The sequence below is a fragment of the Lissotriton vulgaris genome, chromosome 3_1 (genome assembly GCF_964263255.1).
Source record: "Lissotriton vulgaris chromosome 3_1, aLisVul1.2, whole genome shotgun sequence".
Classification (NCBI taxonomy): domain Eukaryota; kingdom Metazoa; phylum Chordata; class Amphibia; order Caudata; family Salamandridae; genus Lissotriton; species Lissotriton vulgaris.
Genome location: NC_141689.1, coordinates 1,350,166,680 through 1,350,183,429, shown reverse-complemented (window position 1 = coordinate 1,350,183,429; position 16,750 = coordinate 1,350,166,680). Strand labels below are relative to the sequence as shown.

The following is a 16,750-nucleotide window of genomic DNA, read 5'->3' as shown; positions in this document are numbered from 1 at the left end:
TCAGGAACCCCCTCTGGTAATCTTGTGGTGGCAGAGTAGTGGCTGGGCGGAGAGGTGAAGGGCACACAAGAAGGCGATTACAGAAAGTATGGGCTCATTAATGATCCTTCTGTTGACTTCTGTGATCCGAGTGGCAATGGGATCAACAGTGACGACCCTGGTGGCTGTTTTAGGGTTTTCCCGGTGTATCTGGGCATGAATGGCGCCCTCAAGCTACGAATAGCGCTTTTCGCGCTAAAAATGAGTCTTTTCCGCCGCCATTTTGGGGTCAAGCAAGTCCCCCTGGGAGGTCCGGTCGCCGTAGGTCGAAGGGGCACACAGGGACAGCTTCTGTTTCAAGGATGCAGGGTTGTAAGCGCATATCAGAGTGGCACTAGAGCGGTGTGGCCGGGTGAGTAGATCTGCGCTGGTAGAAGCCCCCAGGGCGCCGTTATCGCGCACAGACAAGAAAGCAGGCCGCCATTTTGGGGACAGGCATTTCGGCGAGGGAACGCTGGAGCCGATCAAAGTTAACAAAACTGTTCCTGTGTGTGGCCGGGCACTTGTGATGCACTGAAACACAGGCGGCTCACCTCAGAGGCTTCATTGGCAGGTAGGTGACGACCGCCGTGAAAGGGTAGAGCAGGTGGAGCATATGTAAATGTACATGTATTTATATAGCGCAAACCGCCCACATCGCAGGCATCTAAGCGCTTGCTTAGGGAACCCGTCCTGGTATTCCCCTGTGAGATAACCCCGGCAGGGTATCCACAAGGTGAAAGCCAGGCATCCCGCCGCGAGGGGCCGTTGTGGAGATTAAGCAAGCTATTGCCCAGAGTCGCAGAGTGTGAACCCGTGAGTCGAGTAGGCACCGGAGCGAGAATTGTCGAGTCTGTGGAATTATTGAGCCCAAGCCCCGTCGAGGCGGGGAATTGAACCCTGGTCCAAGGCCGATCTCAGCTTCCGGGTCTGCCGCCTCTAACCCCTGAGCCACACTTCTCCACGGATCTCCATGCAATTGACCAGGCGCTGGCCGGCGCAGAGGCACGGGTGCTGAAAGGGGCATTAATCCGCGGATTTCAACTCGGATCTTGTCACCGAGTGTGCTCCATGATGTCAGGAGCTAGGATCCAGTGCCCAGTAGATCGGTGGTTCGAAGATTCTCTCCTAGGGTGAAGAAGTCGCTTTCCTACGCATGCAGGGATAGGGTTAGGCGGCCATTACCACCGCCGTCCAAGCCACGCCCCCTAAAATTGTTATTTTTTCCTGAAAATTCTGTATTTGTTTAGAGCCATTTGCCTAGAATTTTCATCTTCTTGGTTCAAATCAATAGAACGTATGTTTTCGAGTTTTATCTGGGCATATTCACAACCCCGATGGGCCTATAAGTTCCTTACTCTTCATAAGGATAGAGGCGGATTAGCTGTCCCAAATTTAAAGGCTTATTATTGGGCAACCGTGCTATTATATAGTAATGAGTTAGTACAGAATAACGGGGAATGGGAGGAGAGGGAGGACTATACGCCATCTCTCTTTCAATTACTTTTAGTCAATGAGAGCAGAGGATATTTTTGGCGACATCTGCATGACAGTTACCACAAAAAGGTTAAATTTAAAACATTGTACAGTGGATTGAAGGTAAAGAAGTCCGTTTGAAAAATGCTTGGTATAGGGAGATTGCCTTTTTATACTCCCTTAAAGAATAATCCAATCCTTCCGGAAATTTTCAATGACAGATATATACACAAATGGCACGACGTGGGAAATGTCCAAATAGGCTGCCTCCTTTCCTCTACAGTGATTCAATCCTTTGAAGAACTAAAAAGAAAGTTTGGACTGGATTGGCGGGATTTTTTTAAGTACCTTCAAATTAGACACTTTTTGTCACGAAAGGTGGGGGGAGGGGTTGGTTTGAAAAAGTTAATTTAGTAGAAACACTAATGCTTGGTAAAAAAAAAAGCACGATTGGGGTATTTATTCTCTTATTAATGCATTTTTTCCGGACGGAGAAAATCTTGCAGAAAAGGCAAGAGAAAGTTGGAATGTCGAATGACGAATTTAACTTTGCTTATTTAATGTCCCAAACAATTCTCATGTCAACAAAACTGCAAACACAAACACAAGACTTTCTCGCCTAAAAAGAAGACTAATCCGGTCATTAATGAAAATATTGGTAACAATGTTGCATCCGTCCCCTGTTTGCCGGGAAAACACAACCATGTTGCATCTGTTGCAGCTGTTGCACCTGATAATTATGAGAATGGAGAGGGTATTGGCAACTATTCGAGTATAGTGCTTGCTGAGAGTCCCAATGGTAATACAGGCCAATCACTGAGTACCAATACAACACTCATGCATAATGGGGTTTCGAAAAGCATTAAGAATAGGGTGAATGGCGATGAAGCAGATTTGGGGTTAGTCCCAGCAAACTCCACCTCTGAGGTACTTACGGCTGCTCCTTCTGTTTCCTCAGAGCAACCTGAAGGAGTAATGGATGGAGTGGCTAGTGCAGTGGCTAGTACTGTGAAAAGTGCTATTAATATTTCTGAGAGGGCTGAAGAACACTCTAATGACGAATATGAATATGAAGAGATCGCAGAAGATGAAGAAGAACTGAATGGATCTTCAGCTGACGTGGCCAAACCACTAGGCCGTAAAAAAGGAAGATCTAAGGCAAAAAACAAAATGAAGAAAGGAAAGAACATAAATGCCTCAGCTCTCACTACTTCAATAACTTCCTCAAACACACGAGGAAAGCCTATTAGAGATGAGAGCCCTCTGCGAAAATGGATACAGGCCAAAGGGTGGGAGTAAAAATATGGCACTGCGTTTGTCAGGGTCCGAAGGGGAAAACTTGAAAGCTTCTCACAAGTCGGTTGAATGTAATGCTCCGTCCCCCGTTCTGTCAGTGGCCCCTCCTGCATCAGCCAGGTCTGAGATAACTTCTACGGCAGGGACTAAACCTCAACCTGAATATGATAACACTATAACCACGTCTGCAGGAACAGTAGCTGTAATTGAATGCTTGGAAACATGCTCACCAAACTTGCAGATATCTCCAACTCAGGTAGTAGAAGACACGGCTAGTACATCATACACGATGCCTTTAGATACGTCTGAGTCCTCATCACTCTCTATAATTTTGAAAACTCTAACAGAACATCGGCAAGAAGCACAACAGCACTTTCTCCAATTAAGGGAGGACAATAATACAATGCAGAACTGTCTACTGGAGGTGACTAGCAAGCTCGGGGGAGTCACAAAAGAAATCGAAGAGCTTCAACAGAGGATGGTTGACGTTGAAGAATTGACAGTTCGTACGGAGGCATCAACTCACCAGCATGACGCAGAGATCAAGGCCCTCCAAAGCAAATTGGAAGACATGGAAAATCGACAAAGGAGGCCCAACCTTAGACTTTTTGGGGTTCCAGAAGGTTCAGAGGGATTGGACCCTCGTGCATATGTGGTTAAATTATTCCAAAGGGCTTTTCCAGACTTGGCCGACTGGGATTGGGACTCGCAACTCTCGAGAGTGCATAGATTGCCAATAATCAATAGAAACAAAGAGAGCAAATTTCCCCGCCCCTTACTGATATATTTTGACAATTTCCTACTTAGGCAGGCAGTATCTATTAAAGCAAGACCTAATTCTCCTGTGACAATAGAAATGTAACATTCTTTGAAAGATCCAACCTAAGTAAGGCTACTATGGATAAGCGATGGAAGTTGCGTCAACTAATTGACCCTTTCAAATCTGCAGGAGGGCAGGTATATCTTCATAAACCAGCATGCCTAAAAGTAATTAAAGCGGGGCATACTTACTTCTTTACGGATTTCAAAGAAGCTGAGTTATTGCTCTCTAAATTACATTAAAATGTAGATCTATCACTTCTAGCTATGGGTTTGTTTTTCATTTTAGGTGGGAGATAGGATAAAAATCTGCTTATTATGTCCTTGAGGACCTTATCCACTGGGGAGAAAAAGTTATTTGTAATGGTCTATTGCTATTCTTTTCTTAAATATTTTTCTTTTTTTATGTTTTTTTTCTCTTTTAAGGAGTAGAATAAAAAAGCTATTAGCTGATTGCTGATGGTTGACAGAGGTGACTGTAGAAATCTTATATAAAAATCCTTGTTTCTCTTTTTCTGCTTCCATATTTGGGTATTCTTTTTCGCTATCTGCACAGATATGAGTTTTATAAGGGGAGAAGGGAGATATTGAGGTCACCGCTCAGCTAGGCTGCCCCAACAGTGGCAGCAGGAGATAGAGGGGGACTTTCCCAGTAGGTACAAATGGGGGGGCGGAAAGGGAGGGGAGGGGGGTAGAGATAGGGCCAGGTGGGAGGATAAAAATGTTGAAAATGACAACACGAGCACAAGGTCGTGTTTCATTTCATTTAATTTCGTTTCATTTAATTCCACAGATTCCCCGCCGGGCCAGGGGAACGCTAGCGCGCTCCTTATGCGGCCCTTGTCATGGGGCTTAGAAGGGTGGCCCGGCCGGCCTCTGATGGGCACAGACGGGCCCGCCCTTGGTCCAGGCTTGGCCCGGGTGCCGCCCTCGCGCGTCCCTCGCCACGGGGAGAGAGGCAGCGCTTTATGCACAGGCTGGAATGGGTGCCTCCCCTTCGTCAGTGGCAGCTGGTATGGCGCTGTGCAGCCTGGGATTTGAAGTCCACAGTTCAGGGCGGATGATGCCAAAGCCTGGAGTGGAATGGATTATGCAACAGGAGCAGTCTCACTCCAGGTCTGTGAGCACTGCAGGAATCCCCTCACTGACAGCAAAACGAAGGATAAAAAGAGCCCCAGGCAGCAGGTTTAAACAGCGTATACTGCACAGCGAATAAAGCAGTCAGCTGGTTCTTTTCAGCTGATCAGCGCCACTACGTGCAGTGTATTGCATCTTTCCATCTGTAACCTCTGCCTGCATTGGTGCTACGTTCTCTCTCTTCGGTATTCTGCTGCAGGATCGCCTGCTTCGTCTCCTGCATTGTCTCTGTTCCAGGTGGGCTCACTACTCATGTCATTCCAACCAAGTCCATGCCTCTTGTGGAGAGCCAAAGAACTTTGTTCCTTCAGGGATGGACTGTCGCAGTTTGGCCAGGTACTGCATTACGTACTTGTATTCGAGCTGCCTAAGGTTCAATTTGACACTCTGATATGAGCTCCTCTTCTGTTGCACTTCCCTAGAGAAATCTGGTAATATCTGCACCACTGCTTTGTTCACTCTTATGTCACCTTGTCATCCGGCTTGCCCCAGTATGTGATCCCTGTCTCAATAATGCAGGAGCCGTCTCTCAAGGGTATAGAAAGGTTTGAGACCCTCTGGTGCCACTGCCACGTGCAACCAGTTCTCTTAGTAGTCCACCATATTCGTGCCTTCCACTTTTTCCGGCAGGTCTATCACCTGATACTGTTTATTGTGAATGATTTTCAGCATCTTCAGAATTGAGCTCCAGTACCCGTACTTTTGATTCAGGTGCAGTGAGTTGGTTCTTCATTTCTGCAAATGCAGCGGCTGACTCGTATATCTGACGCTCATTTGTTGTAACTCTCTCTGCCAGGCGTCTATGGTTGGCCCTCAAGAGGCCTAGGTCCGCACCTATCAAATAGATCTTAGCCTCCAATCGCTCGCTGGAAGTGGTTATAGCGTGTAGGATATCTTGCAATGTCGGATTCTATGTCTGGAATGGAGGCGAGGTTTATGCTCTGTCTTTCTTCGCTTTATTATCAAAATTTTCACAGCAGCTTGTCAAGAAACTTTAACAAAAAACACATTTCCCATAACCAGGGAAAAAAACTATTTTATAGTCCTTTCACTCTGTTCATAACATCTTGGCCATAAATCCTGCTGGTCCTTCCTCAACTTCCTCTTTCTTCGCTGCTTGCAGCTGAAAGTTAAGTGCTTGGATTTTCTCTTGTGTAACATGTTGTGGCGCGTTCGTGCGTCGGTATGCGGGGTCGGGGTGACTGATTTCCATTTCATTCAACAGATTCCCCGCCGGGCCACGGGAACGCTAGCGCGCTCCTTACGCAGCCCTTGTCATGCCCAGAGACCGCGGTGCTGTGTTGGCAACTCGTAATTCGCAGCTCCGGAGCGCAGTCTTGTTCCTTCAGCAGACCTCCGTGCTCCGGTAGCCGCCAAGTCTGAGCCCGCACTCTGCCTGCAATCGCCCGGTGCTGCGGCCCGGTCTGTACGTAATTCCCCTTTTGTTACGCCCACGCTGTGGGTAGGTAGTGGCGCGCGCCACGCGGAGGGGTGTGGTTTCCCCATTACGCAGTATAGGTCGGTCTGGCACCGCAGAGGCACCGTGGCAGGCAGTTGATTGCCCAGTAAGATTTGTAGGGCGTGTTGGTGCCTTAGGGGTTGGCAGCCCCGTGTAAATTGTGCCTGTGGCCAGTGAATTTTCCTGAGAGACCCTCAGGCAAGAAAGTACTCTCACGAATCCCCATGATTATTGACCTTCTCTGGGAAGCCCTCAGGCAAAGAAGCTTGGGTCCTGTGTGTGTGTGAGCTTGGGGTGCCCAGGTTCTGATGCCACGATGGTGCAGGAGTATTATGAAGAAGAGGACTCCCTGTCATACCTTCAATGGGATGATGATTTCTATATTAAAGTAGATGACTCTATCTACCGGGCGGTCAATGATCTCATGACCCCCATGGAACAGCGCTTAGTGGACAGGATCAACTAATTGTGCGCAAAGATGGCGCCGCCAGTTTTGCCAGGGGCCTCTGGTGCGACTGAAGGGGTTCCTGCCCCGCAGCATGATTCGGGCCCCCACCACCCAAGAAGCAGTGCACGGAAGGGGTGGACAAAGGTGCTTTTGAGCGTCTGAAACAGGCGTTCTTAGAACACACCGCTCCCGTGGCCCCCCCAGGAGCCTCCTCCTCGGTCTGAGTCTCCTCCACCAGTGTCCCGCCAGACCCAGCATGAGGACTCCCCTGAGGCCTCTGATGATGAGGCTGGCTGGTATCGGTCCTGGCATCCTTCTGGGTCTATGGAACCCCCCAAGGCGTGTATAGCAGACATGCTGGAACCGGACGACATTGTCCACCCCTGGTCGGCGGAATGGGTTCCGGCGGAGAAGGCGGCATTGTATGTCGCGTCGCATCCCGTCTCCGCAAGCCACTGGAGAATGATGCTCGTAGTCGACTTAGAGCAGAGTGCCCTCATCCCACTCTAGCTGGCAAGGTGTCTTTGACCCCAGAAATTGAAAGTAAGATGGCCACGTTTTGGCAAATTTCATCAAAGACCCCAGGAAGGGGATTGATAGATCGTGGCGTGCATGCCAGGATAAACTATTGGATGCCATTAGTCCGATGACCAAGATATTGGACACGGCGGAGGAGGCGCGTAGTTCAGGAGCCCCCATTGACCCGGAAGTGTTGTCGGTCTGGGCTCAGCGAGCCATTTTTTTTATGGGGAATGCCAACTGTGTGCTTTCAACGGAGCAACGCAGGTCCCTGTTAATTAAGGTTGACCCCAAGTTGGGCGACCTGGCCTGCTCAGAGCTTCGGCGCAAGGGGGTTTGTTTGGAGAGCCCTTTATAAAAGAGTTAGGGAAGTTTGTGGCGACGTTTACGTCCCTTAATAAGGCTCAAGCCAACATTAAAAGAGTCTTTAACACCCGGGTTTTCCGCGGGGCCGGTCGGGGCAGGAGCCGCCCGCCCGGCCGTGGACAAGCGCAGCAGCCCCAGGGCAGGGTGCAAGGCTCCAGACGTGGTCAGTACCAGGCGGACCAGCGGTACAATAACTTCTAACCGACCAGAGGTCAGCGATTCCGCGGACGTGGGAACTACAAACGTCACGACGGAAATTCCACAGGTGAGTGTCGTGCCTGTGGCGCAACTGCAAATGGGGGGCAGGCTTGCACTGTTTTTCCCCGCTTGGGAAGCGCCTACTGGCGACGACTGGGTGCTCCAGACAGTGAGGGGTTTACAGATAGAATTTTGCGGGTCACCCAAGCAGGCTGTTCGGCCGCCACCAATAGTGTTTTCGGCAGCGGATGCCGCATTGGTAGACGAGGAAGTCGCAGGGCTGCTCCAGAAAGGGGCGATATGCCACACGGAGGTTCACCCGGCTGGGTTCCTCAGCAACGTCTTTCTAGTGGACAAGACAGATGGCAGCAAGTGGCCTGTTATCAATCTGAAGGAGTTCAATGAGTGGCTGGTGTACAGACACTTCCAAATAGAGGGCATGCCCCTGCTCAGGGATGTGCTCCAGCCACACCATTGGATGGTCAGATTGGACCTGAAAGACGCGTATCTGGTGGTTCCGATCTTTCCTCCGCACAGGCGGTTCCTGCAGTTCCTCTGGAGTGGACTAGCGTATGAGTTTTGCTATCTACCGTTCGGCTTCTCCTCGGCACCATGGTGTTTCACCAAGGTCCTCAAGCCGGCGGTGGAGTATTTGCGGGCGCGTGGCGTTCGTCTCATTGTCTATTTGGACGATATGCTCATTATGGCTCAATGCCCCGTGCAATTGCGCCACCATCTGCAGAAGGCAGTTGATCTTCTGCAACGGCTGGGCTTCGTTATCAACGAGCAGAAGTCTCTTCTGGCACCAACCCAGCAAGCTTGTTTTCTGGGGTTTGTAGTAGACTCAGTGTTAGCCACACTCAGTTTACCTTCCAGGAAGGTGGCAAAGATACGTCATGAAATCCGTCAAACCCTGGCCAGACAGGGAGTTTCGCTACGACAAATTGCCAGGCTCGTCGGCCTTTTCTCAGCCTCCATTTTTCCGGGCCCCTTGCATTACAGGGCCCTGCAGCGACTGAAGGCGCATCATTTAAGGAAGGGAATGACTTACACCCAGGTGGTCCCGTTGACAGACGAAGTGCGGGAGGAGCTGGAGTGGTGGCTAGCTCACATGGAGGCCTGAAATCTTCGGTTCTGCTCCCGACTTGGTGATAGAGTCGGACGCCAGTCAGGCAGGCTGGGGAGCAAGGTGTGGGGATTTCTCCACAGGCAGGAGTTGGTCTCCTCAAGAGCAACAGCTTCAGATCAATTGCCTCGAGCTCCTTTCGGGCTCTCTCATGGTGCGCTGCTGGACCAAGGACAGGGTTCAAGCTTCAGTCCTTCTGAGAATGGACAATGTGTCTGCAGTCAGGTATATCAATCACCTGGGCAGCACACGGTCCAAGATTCTGGCGACTTTGGCGAAGCAATTTTGGGAGTTTTGTCTCTCCAATCAGGTGGCGGTTACGGCGGAGTATCTCCCGGGAACCGAGAACTCGGTGGCAGACTGGCACTCCTGTCACCTTCGGGATGCCAGCATTTGCAGATTGGATCCGGAACTCTTCCGGTACCTCCAGGACCGCTGAGGTCCTTTCTCCATCGACCTGTTTGCGTGTCGACTGGACTACCAGCTTCCCCGGTTCTTCAGTTGGAGGCCGGATCCGTTGGCGGAGGCGTTGGACGCGGTTTCTCAGGAGTGGAGTCTGGAAAGGGGTTATGCGTTCCCGCCTTTTTCCATGATAACCCGAGTGGCGGCCCAGGTCCGCAGACAGGGGGCCTCGATTGTGTTGGTAACACCGCTCTGGAGGTCACAAGTCTGGTTTCCAGTTCTACTGGAACTTTCCTGGGATTCTCCAATCCAACTCCCCCAGACTCCCCATCTCCTGTTGAGTCCAGAGGGGACTCCCCACCGCCTGGTGAAGGACGGCTTGCTCCAACTAATGGCATGGTGGATTACAGGCAACGTTGGAGACTGCCGGGCCTTTCAGAACATGCTGACGCCTTGTTGTCCAGAGCGTGGGCTGACAGCACGTCCAAAAGGTACAGATCAGATTGGACTAGATGGGTTTGCTGGTGTATGCGATGGGAAGTGGATCCCGTGGTCGCCGATTTAACTTACATCTTAAACTATCTGGCAGAGCTGGCCCAGAGAGGATTAGCCTATAGGTCGGTGAATACCATCCGGTCTGCTATCTCAGCTGGTCATGCTCCAATAGACGGCACCGCCGTAGGGGAGCATCCTTTTGTGTGTAAACTGTTGAGAGGCATAAGGTTGTCTCTGCCTCTGGAACCTAGGTACTCCACCCTGTGGGATATCAATCAGGTCTTAAACCTTCTGTTGTCATGGCAGCCAAATTGTTTCCTTTCTAGGAAAGAGTTATCCGCCAAATTGTCAATGCTGCTTTGTTTGGTCTCGTGTAGAAGGGTCTCGGACGTCCGAGCTTTGGATATATCTGCACGTGTTTTCTCCCCGGACGGGGTTACCTTCACGGTGAGTAAACGCACCAAATCTAATACACGTACAATCACCTACCCTGCGTTTTCGGATTCGCCCAAGCTCTGTGTGGTGCAATGCTTAAAGGCCTTTGAGGAGGCCACGGAGGAAGTTCGTCCCCCAGACAAACGACAACTCCTGATTGCCCTTAGGAAGCCTTTCAAGGCAGTGTCTACTCCCACCATAGCCAGATGGGTGGGGATGATTATGCAAGAAGCGGGCATTTACACACAAGTTTTTGGTGCACATTCTGCTAGAGGTGCTATGGCTTCAAAGGCGTTCAGCCTCGGTGTCCGTTTGGAAGACCTCATGAGGGCAGCGGATTGGTCGTCAGACTCCACCTTTAAGAAGTTTTACTTTAAGCCCTTGGTGAATGTGGCTCAGGTGGTGGTCGACAAGCTTTGAAGGAGCATAATCCTTGCCTCCAGTCCTGACGGAATAGAAATTTGCAGCGAGTAGGTAAGTTTCAATTCTATTAAGGACGCGGAGGCGAGGATTATCCCTCCCAGCAAGCGCATGGGTTGCTGCCCGCCCCGTATGAATGTAAGTAATCTGCTTATTATACTTGTATGGTTAAAAGGGTTAGTTGATGCGCTAAGGTAGTGTGCCAGATGGTATCGCTTGCAGCATTTTAAAGAAAAGCTATAGCCAATTTTATTTCATTTTGTTTATCTTTGTTCGAGCTGACTGCTAGCTCTTGTGTGTTTTTAAACGCCTGCATTTTCACTTACTCGCTATAGGCGTGCCGTCCCCGCTGGACTCCCCGTTCCACAGCGAGCAGTCTGCGCTCAATTGTTGTGGAGGGAGCCCATCGATGTGACACTCTGCAATACCCCTCTACTTCCGGTTTGAGGAGGTGAGCGGTCTAGCGCTCACGCCCCCCTCACCTTAAAACCGGGCCGGGAGAGTAATGCTCGTTGGATGCGCTGAGGTAGTGTGCCAGATGGTATCGCTTGCAGCATTTTAAAGAAAAGCTATAGCCAATTTTATTTCATTTTGTTTCTCTTTGTTCGAGCTGACTGCTAGCTCTTGTGTGTTTTTAAACGCCTGCATTTTCACTTACTCGCTATAGGCGTGCCGTCCCCGCTGGACTCCCCGTTCCACCGCGAGCAGTCTGCGCTCGATTGTTGTGGAGGGAGCCCATCGGTGTGACACTCTGCAATACCCCTCTACTTCCGGTTGGAGGAGGTGAGCGGTCTAGCGCTCACGCCCCCCTCACCTTAAAACCAGTCCCATATGACAACGTGCAGCGGACTTGCTCAGCGGGCGTGCCGGCGGTGCGCCAAAGGCATGCCCGTCTGCGCCCGTCCGCGCCAGTCCGGGCCTAGGGGCTACCCCCCCCTGCCGGCCAACAGTCTACTAGGGTATATTCCCCTCAAAAACTCATCTCCCTATGTGGCTATAATCCTCCCTTCGAACATTGCTTAGTTCCCGATGTTTGGCCTACCTCATTACAATCCCCCGTCTGTCTCAGCCCACACCGGCCACAGAGTCCGCCGCTAGCCCAGGTCTGGCTACTCTGCAACGTAGCGATTTCCCTGACCGGTCTGGTCATGACCAGAATTGTCTATCTTTCTGGTACTTAAATACCCGCTCATTGGTGAAACATCAAGCAGAGATATTCTACCTCCTTGAAACAATTAAGCCAGACATACTGTTACTATCTGAAACATGGCTTACAGCCGATACTAGCCCTGACATTCTGGCCGCCATTCCTGATGGCTATTATATCCTTCAGGCGAACCGGCAGCAGGGTAAGATGGGGGTGGGGCTGCCGCTATAATTTCCCATACTCATAAAGTTAAATCTCTTAGCATGCGCCCCATACAATCGGTGGATTACGTAATTTTTAAATTCGACCAAGAAAGCTTCCCCCTCACTGTCGCTGTTTTTTACCGCCCTCCAGGACAAATGCCCAGCTTTCTGCCCTCTTTTGGTGACATAGCTGCTGAACTGGCCATTAACCATGCGAGGACTTTCATTATAGGCGATTTTAATTATTAGCCCCAATCTCCACAGGAAAGTACCTCCTCCAGGGAGTTCACTGACCTTTTAACTAGCTTGAATTTTCTTCAGTATGTTCATGTTGCTACCCATAACAAGGGCCATATTCTTGACCAGCTTTGGGCTCAAAACCAGAAAGTGTTAAACTTACAGGTTTCTCCATGTGCCTGGTCAGACCACTCTTTTATCTCCTTTCTCGTACCTAAAGCCCCCTCTATTACATGCTGCCCCACTAAGTGCCCGCTTACTCGGAATTTGGGTAAGGTAGACGTCCCCTCACTTTGTCTTTCATTGGCCTCCACCACTCCCTCCTTGTTGGATGAGGCAGGTCTCCCCCTGTCTGTTCACGCCATGGCTGACAGAATCCATACCTGGGTTACAGACGCCCGAGACATGGTTGCTCCCTTGAAGAAACTCAGGTTCAAGCGCAAGCATGATGCGCAACGCTGGTTTAATAAATCACTACTTGACTTAAAATTATCACTCCGTCAAACTGAGCGCAAGTGGAGAGCAGACTACTGCCCATTCAGAAAGCTCACATTTCTTGCAGCACTTAAAGCATATAAGCTGGCCATTCTAGAGGCCAAAACTAAATATTTTTCTGAAAAAAAGCTGAACGCCACTAACAAGCCGAGGGAGATATTCTCTATTGTTGACGAATTGGCTATACCTGACCGGATCACCATGACCCCCTCCTTTTCACAGCCCCTCTGTGATTCTCTGAATAATTATTCTGTAGAGAAGATTGCCCTAATCAAGGCCAGCATTCCCTCACCTGATGCAGGTCCATATACAGCTAGTGCTTCAGAAAACAATGCCTAATTTTCTACCTTTCCCCCAATCACACTGGAAATGTTCATATCCCTTCTTAGAAAGGACCGTTCTGGCTCCCCCGCCGATTGTTGCCCTGCTCATATTGCCCGTGAAATCTTTCTTAGTCTCCCAGAGACTCCCCTCTCATTGCTTAATAATTCCCTCGCATTAGGGACAGTTCCTAATGCATTCAAATCCGCTGTTGTCTCACCAATTCTTTAAAAACCCGGGGCTGACCCTCAGGTCTTGAGTAATTTCCGCCCAATATCTTTACTCCCTTTCTTGGGTAAACTTCTGGAAGCCTATGTAACGAACTGCCTTGGTTCTTTTGTAGAAAATTCTCAGTTCTTGAATCAACATCAGGCTGGTTTTAGACCACACCACTCGACTGAAGCCGTTATGGTGGCAGTTCATGACGAACTGAGAAAGGGAGCGGACAATAACATCTCTCAAGCTCTGGTGCTCCTTGATTTGTCGGCAGCTTTCGACACCGTTGACCATACCATTCTTCTTCAACGGGTCTAGAGCGCCGGCATCAGGGGCACCTCACTGAGTTGGCTCACTTCCTTTTTACAGGATCGTGAGCAAGGTGTTCGCCTCGCTCTCTTCACATCTGAACCCAAAAACCTGACCTGTGGTGTCCCACAGGGCTCTTCTCTTTCCCCCTTATTATTTAATCTCTATATTTCTCCCCTTATCTCTAAGTTGCAAGAGCTTCCTGGGGTCGTCTTCAATTACGCAGACGACCTCCAGCTCATTTTTTATATTGATTCCTCCCCTATCTCTATCGAAAGATTCCAGTCCACCATGTCTTTTATTGGTAATTGGATGAATGCAAACCAACTTAAGCTGAACCCTGGAAAGACCGAGATAGTATTGACCGGGCCTCCGGCCAACCCCTGGAGTTCCAACTTCTGGCCGCCCTCGTTGGGCAGTGCCCCATGCCCGGTGAGTTCAGTGAAGAGTCTTGGAGTCACCATCAGTGGGGACCTGACTATGAAACCACAAATTAAATCGGTTCTCTCAGCTTGTTTTTTCCATCTTCGCCGCATTAGCAAGATCAGCAGGTTCCTCACCCATGAGGCCCTGGTTCAGACCATGCTGGGGCTGGTCATGTCCCGTATTGATTACGGAAATGCGCTTTATCCAGCTGATCCAGAACCAAGCGGCCAGGCTGATTTTTCGCCAGCCCAGAACAAGCTCAGCGAGGCCCCTCCTGAAGCGATTGCACTGGCTCCCTGTGATCCAGCGCTGCCTCTTCAAGTTGGGCTGCCTCACTCATCAAACCCTCGCTCAGCAAGGCCCGGCATTCATCTCCTGCCGCCTTGATCGATACATTCCATCTCAAGCCCTTCGTTCTTCGAGCTCCAACTTGCTATCGTCATGTCCGTTTAAACGGAAAAGATTGGGTGGACTGAGATTTTCTTCCCAAGCTCCCCTTTCTTGGAACTCCTTACCCCCAGGCCTCCGTCTCATCCCCTCTTATCTCAATTTTAGAAAGGCGCTGAAAACGTGGTTATTTTCTCAAGCCTTCGTTTAGCTGTTTTTTTCTTTTGTTCAGGATATGAACTGGCAGGTTCTCCTCTGCTATCCAAAGCGCCAAGAAGCCGTTGGTGTACGTGCGCTTAATAAATTAATTTTTTCATTTCATTTCATTTCATATGTCTTTTTACTGCCTTATGATTATGCTGTGATGCAGAATTCTTCATTTAGCTTAATGGTTATTGATGTGCCGTATTCCCGTTGGTGGGACGGTGAGTGATCGCTGTGTTCTTCTTTCAGGGAATGACAATTCGAAACAATCTGGTTGACGAAGGGGGTGATCCTTCAGCGAAGAAAGAGGAAGGTGAGGAAGGACCAGCAGGATTTATGGCCAAGATGTTATGAACAGAGTGAAAGACTATAAAAGTGTTGCTTTCCCTGGTTATGGGAAATGTGGTTTTTTGTTAAAGTTTCTTGACAAGCTGCTGTGAAAATTTTGATAATAAAGCAAAGAAAGACAGAGCATGATCCTCGCCTCCGCGTCCTTAATAGAATTGAAACTTACCTACTCGCTGGCTAGGCAAATTTCTATTCATGGGGGGATCTACTTGAGAGGTTTGGCTCTCACTCTCCTCTGGTGGGTTTTCGGTCTGTGCTTCATCTCAATCTTTTAATCTACTTCCCCTTTGGTATGCCAACCTGGGGTGGCAGAAGCTTTCTATTGAAAGCAGCCACACTATGGAACAACCTATCAAGGCCTGTAAGGAAATGCCAAGACTTCCTGGCTTTTCGGTAATAAATAAAAACCTGGCTGTTTACACACTAGTAATCGGCAGCAACCAATCTCCTGTCAGCACCTTGTAAGACAGCAGCAGCGACAAGATACCTCCAGGAATTCGAGCGCTATATAAAACCAAAAATCAAATCAATATGTTGTTCCCAGTCGATCAGCAGCTCCTCAAATGTACTTGGGACCGCCTGCCCTGGGTTATATCTCGGCTTCTCTAGCGCAGTTTCCCCAGTATGGTCTCTTCTGTCCCAACAGTTGCCTGGCATGCATATGGGGGGGTCCGCTGTTCAGTGCCCCTATGTCAGATTCTCTCAGGCTGCTTCGTCAGCAAACAGACTCTTTTTCTCCTTGCTGATGTTTCTATAGGGCCACGTCCATTTGTAGTTCCTGCCAGGCTCAATGACTCTCCTTCTTTAACCCCAGCAGAGGATCCAGCCCGTCTTGGGCCCCTCAGTGTGCGGGCATTACTGTCCTGCTTTCACTTCTTGACTAGGCCTCTCAGGGCATCAAGTGCTTCAGGGGGCTCTGCCTGCGCTTGCTGGCCCCTCCTCTGGTGGGCTATTTTGCCTCGAGGTTCCTGCATCTGCTGGAGGTATTCTCTAGACCCCCACTCTGGTCTGGGGCGGGCTCCACAAGTCGCCTCTCTTCCCCGCTCTGTTCGTCTGCTCTTCACCTACTCCGTCACTGCCAGCTCCGGTAGTCTGTTCCGTGTGGCCAGTCCCATGGCCTCATCAGTTTCCTTCTCACCGCAGTAGGTCTGCCCCATGCAATTGCATTAGTTCAGATCTTGTGGCGGCCCCAGGGACATCCGCTGTTCCAGGGGGTATCCAGGGTGATATCTGGGGGGGCACAAAGTACCCGCAGGCTCTCAGGTTGCTTGCAGCAGTGAATGACACAGTTTGTCTACCCCTCCACTGGGAGCTCACAAACCGGGTCATGTCCAGTCTGTGCTCAGCCTGCAGTCGTCTCCTCAGTCTCCTCAGTCACCACACTTCACCACAAGGGTTCTCTTAGTCATCCCCAGTATCGATATTGGGCTACTTGTGTCTCTTCACTGCCTCATCGCTGTCTCCCTCGCTGCTCCTCTAGGCAGGGAAGCTTTCGTCTCCGATGCACGCCACCAGTTTGTAATATATGCGTCCCTGGCAGTTCAGGCTTTTTCCAGGTATATTCCCCTGCAAAATCACTCTCAATCTATCATGGTGAGCACATCGGGTTACTGGGCTTTAGGACTGCTCTCACCCTGATGGTTTGCGTCAGGATGGTACCGAACGGCGGGCGGCCGGTCAGAGCTCAAGAGCACTGCTGCTCACTACATCAGCATCAGGCCACAACTTCCTTCAAAGACAGGCCTTTGAAGTGCAAAGAGGACCTGCCCTTCCTGCCCTGGCTCCAGACTCACTTCAGGGGGTATGCATCCCTTTGTGTGGGGACAGGACACAGCCTATTCAG

At 50.0% G+C, this 16,750-nt stretch overlaps 1 protein-coding gene across 1 annotated transcript in view; it reads left to right on the top strand.

Moving 5' to 3' along the window:
* TMEM271 (transmembrane protein 271) overlaps positions 1-15,035 on the top strand; it is a 68,115-nt gene extending 53,080 nt beyond the window's left edge. The window contains exon 2 of the transcript XR_015309349.1: positions 14,809-15,035. The gene's annotated coding sequence lies outside the window, so the exon portion shown is untranslated. The remainder of the gene's footprint in view (positions 1-14,808) is intronic.
* Positions 15,036-16,750: the final 1,715 nt, after the last annotated feature.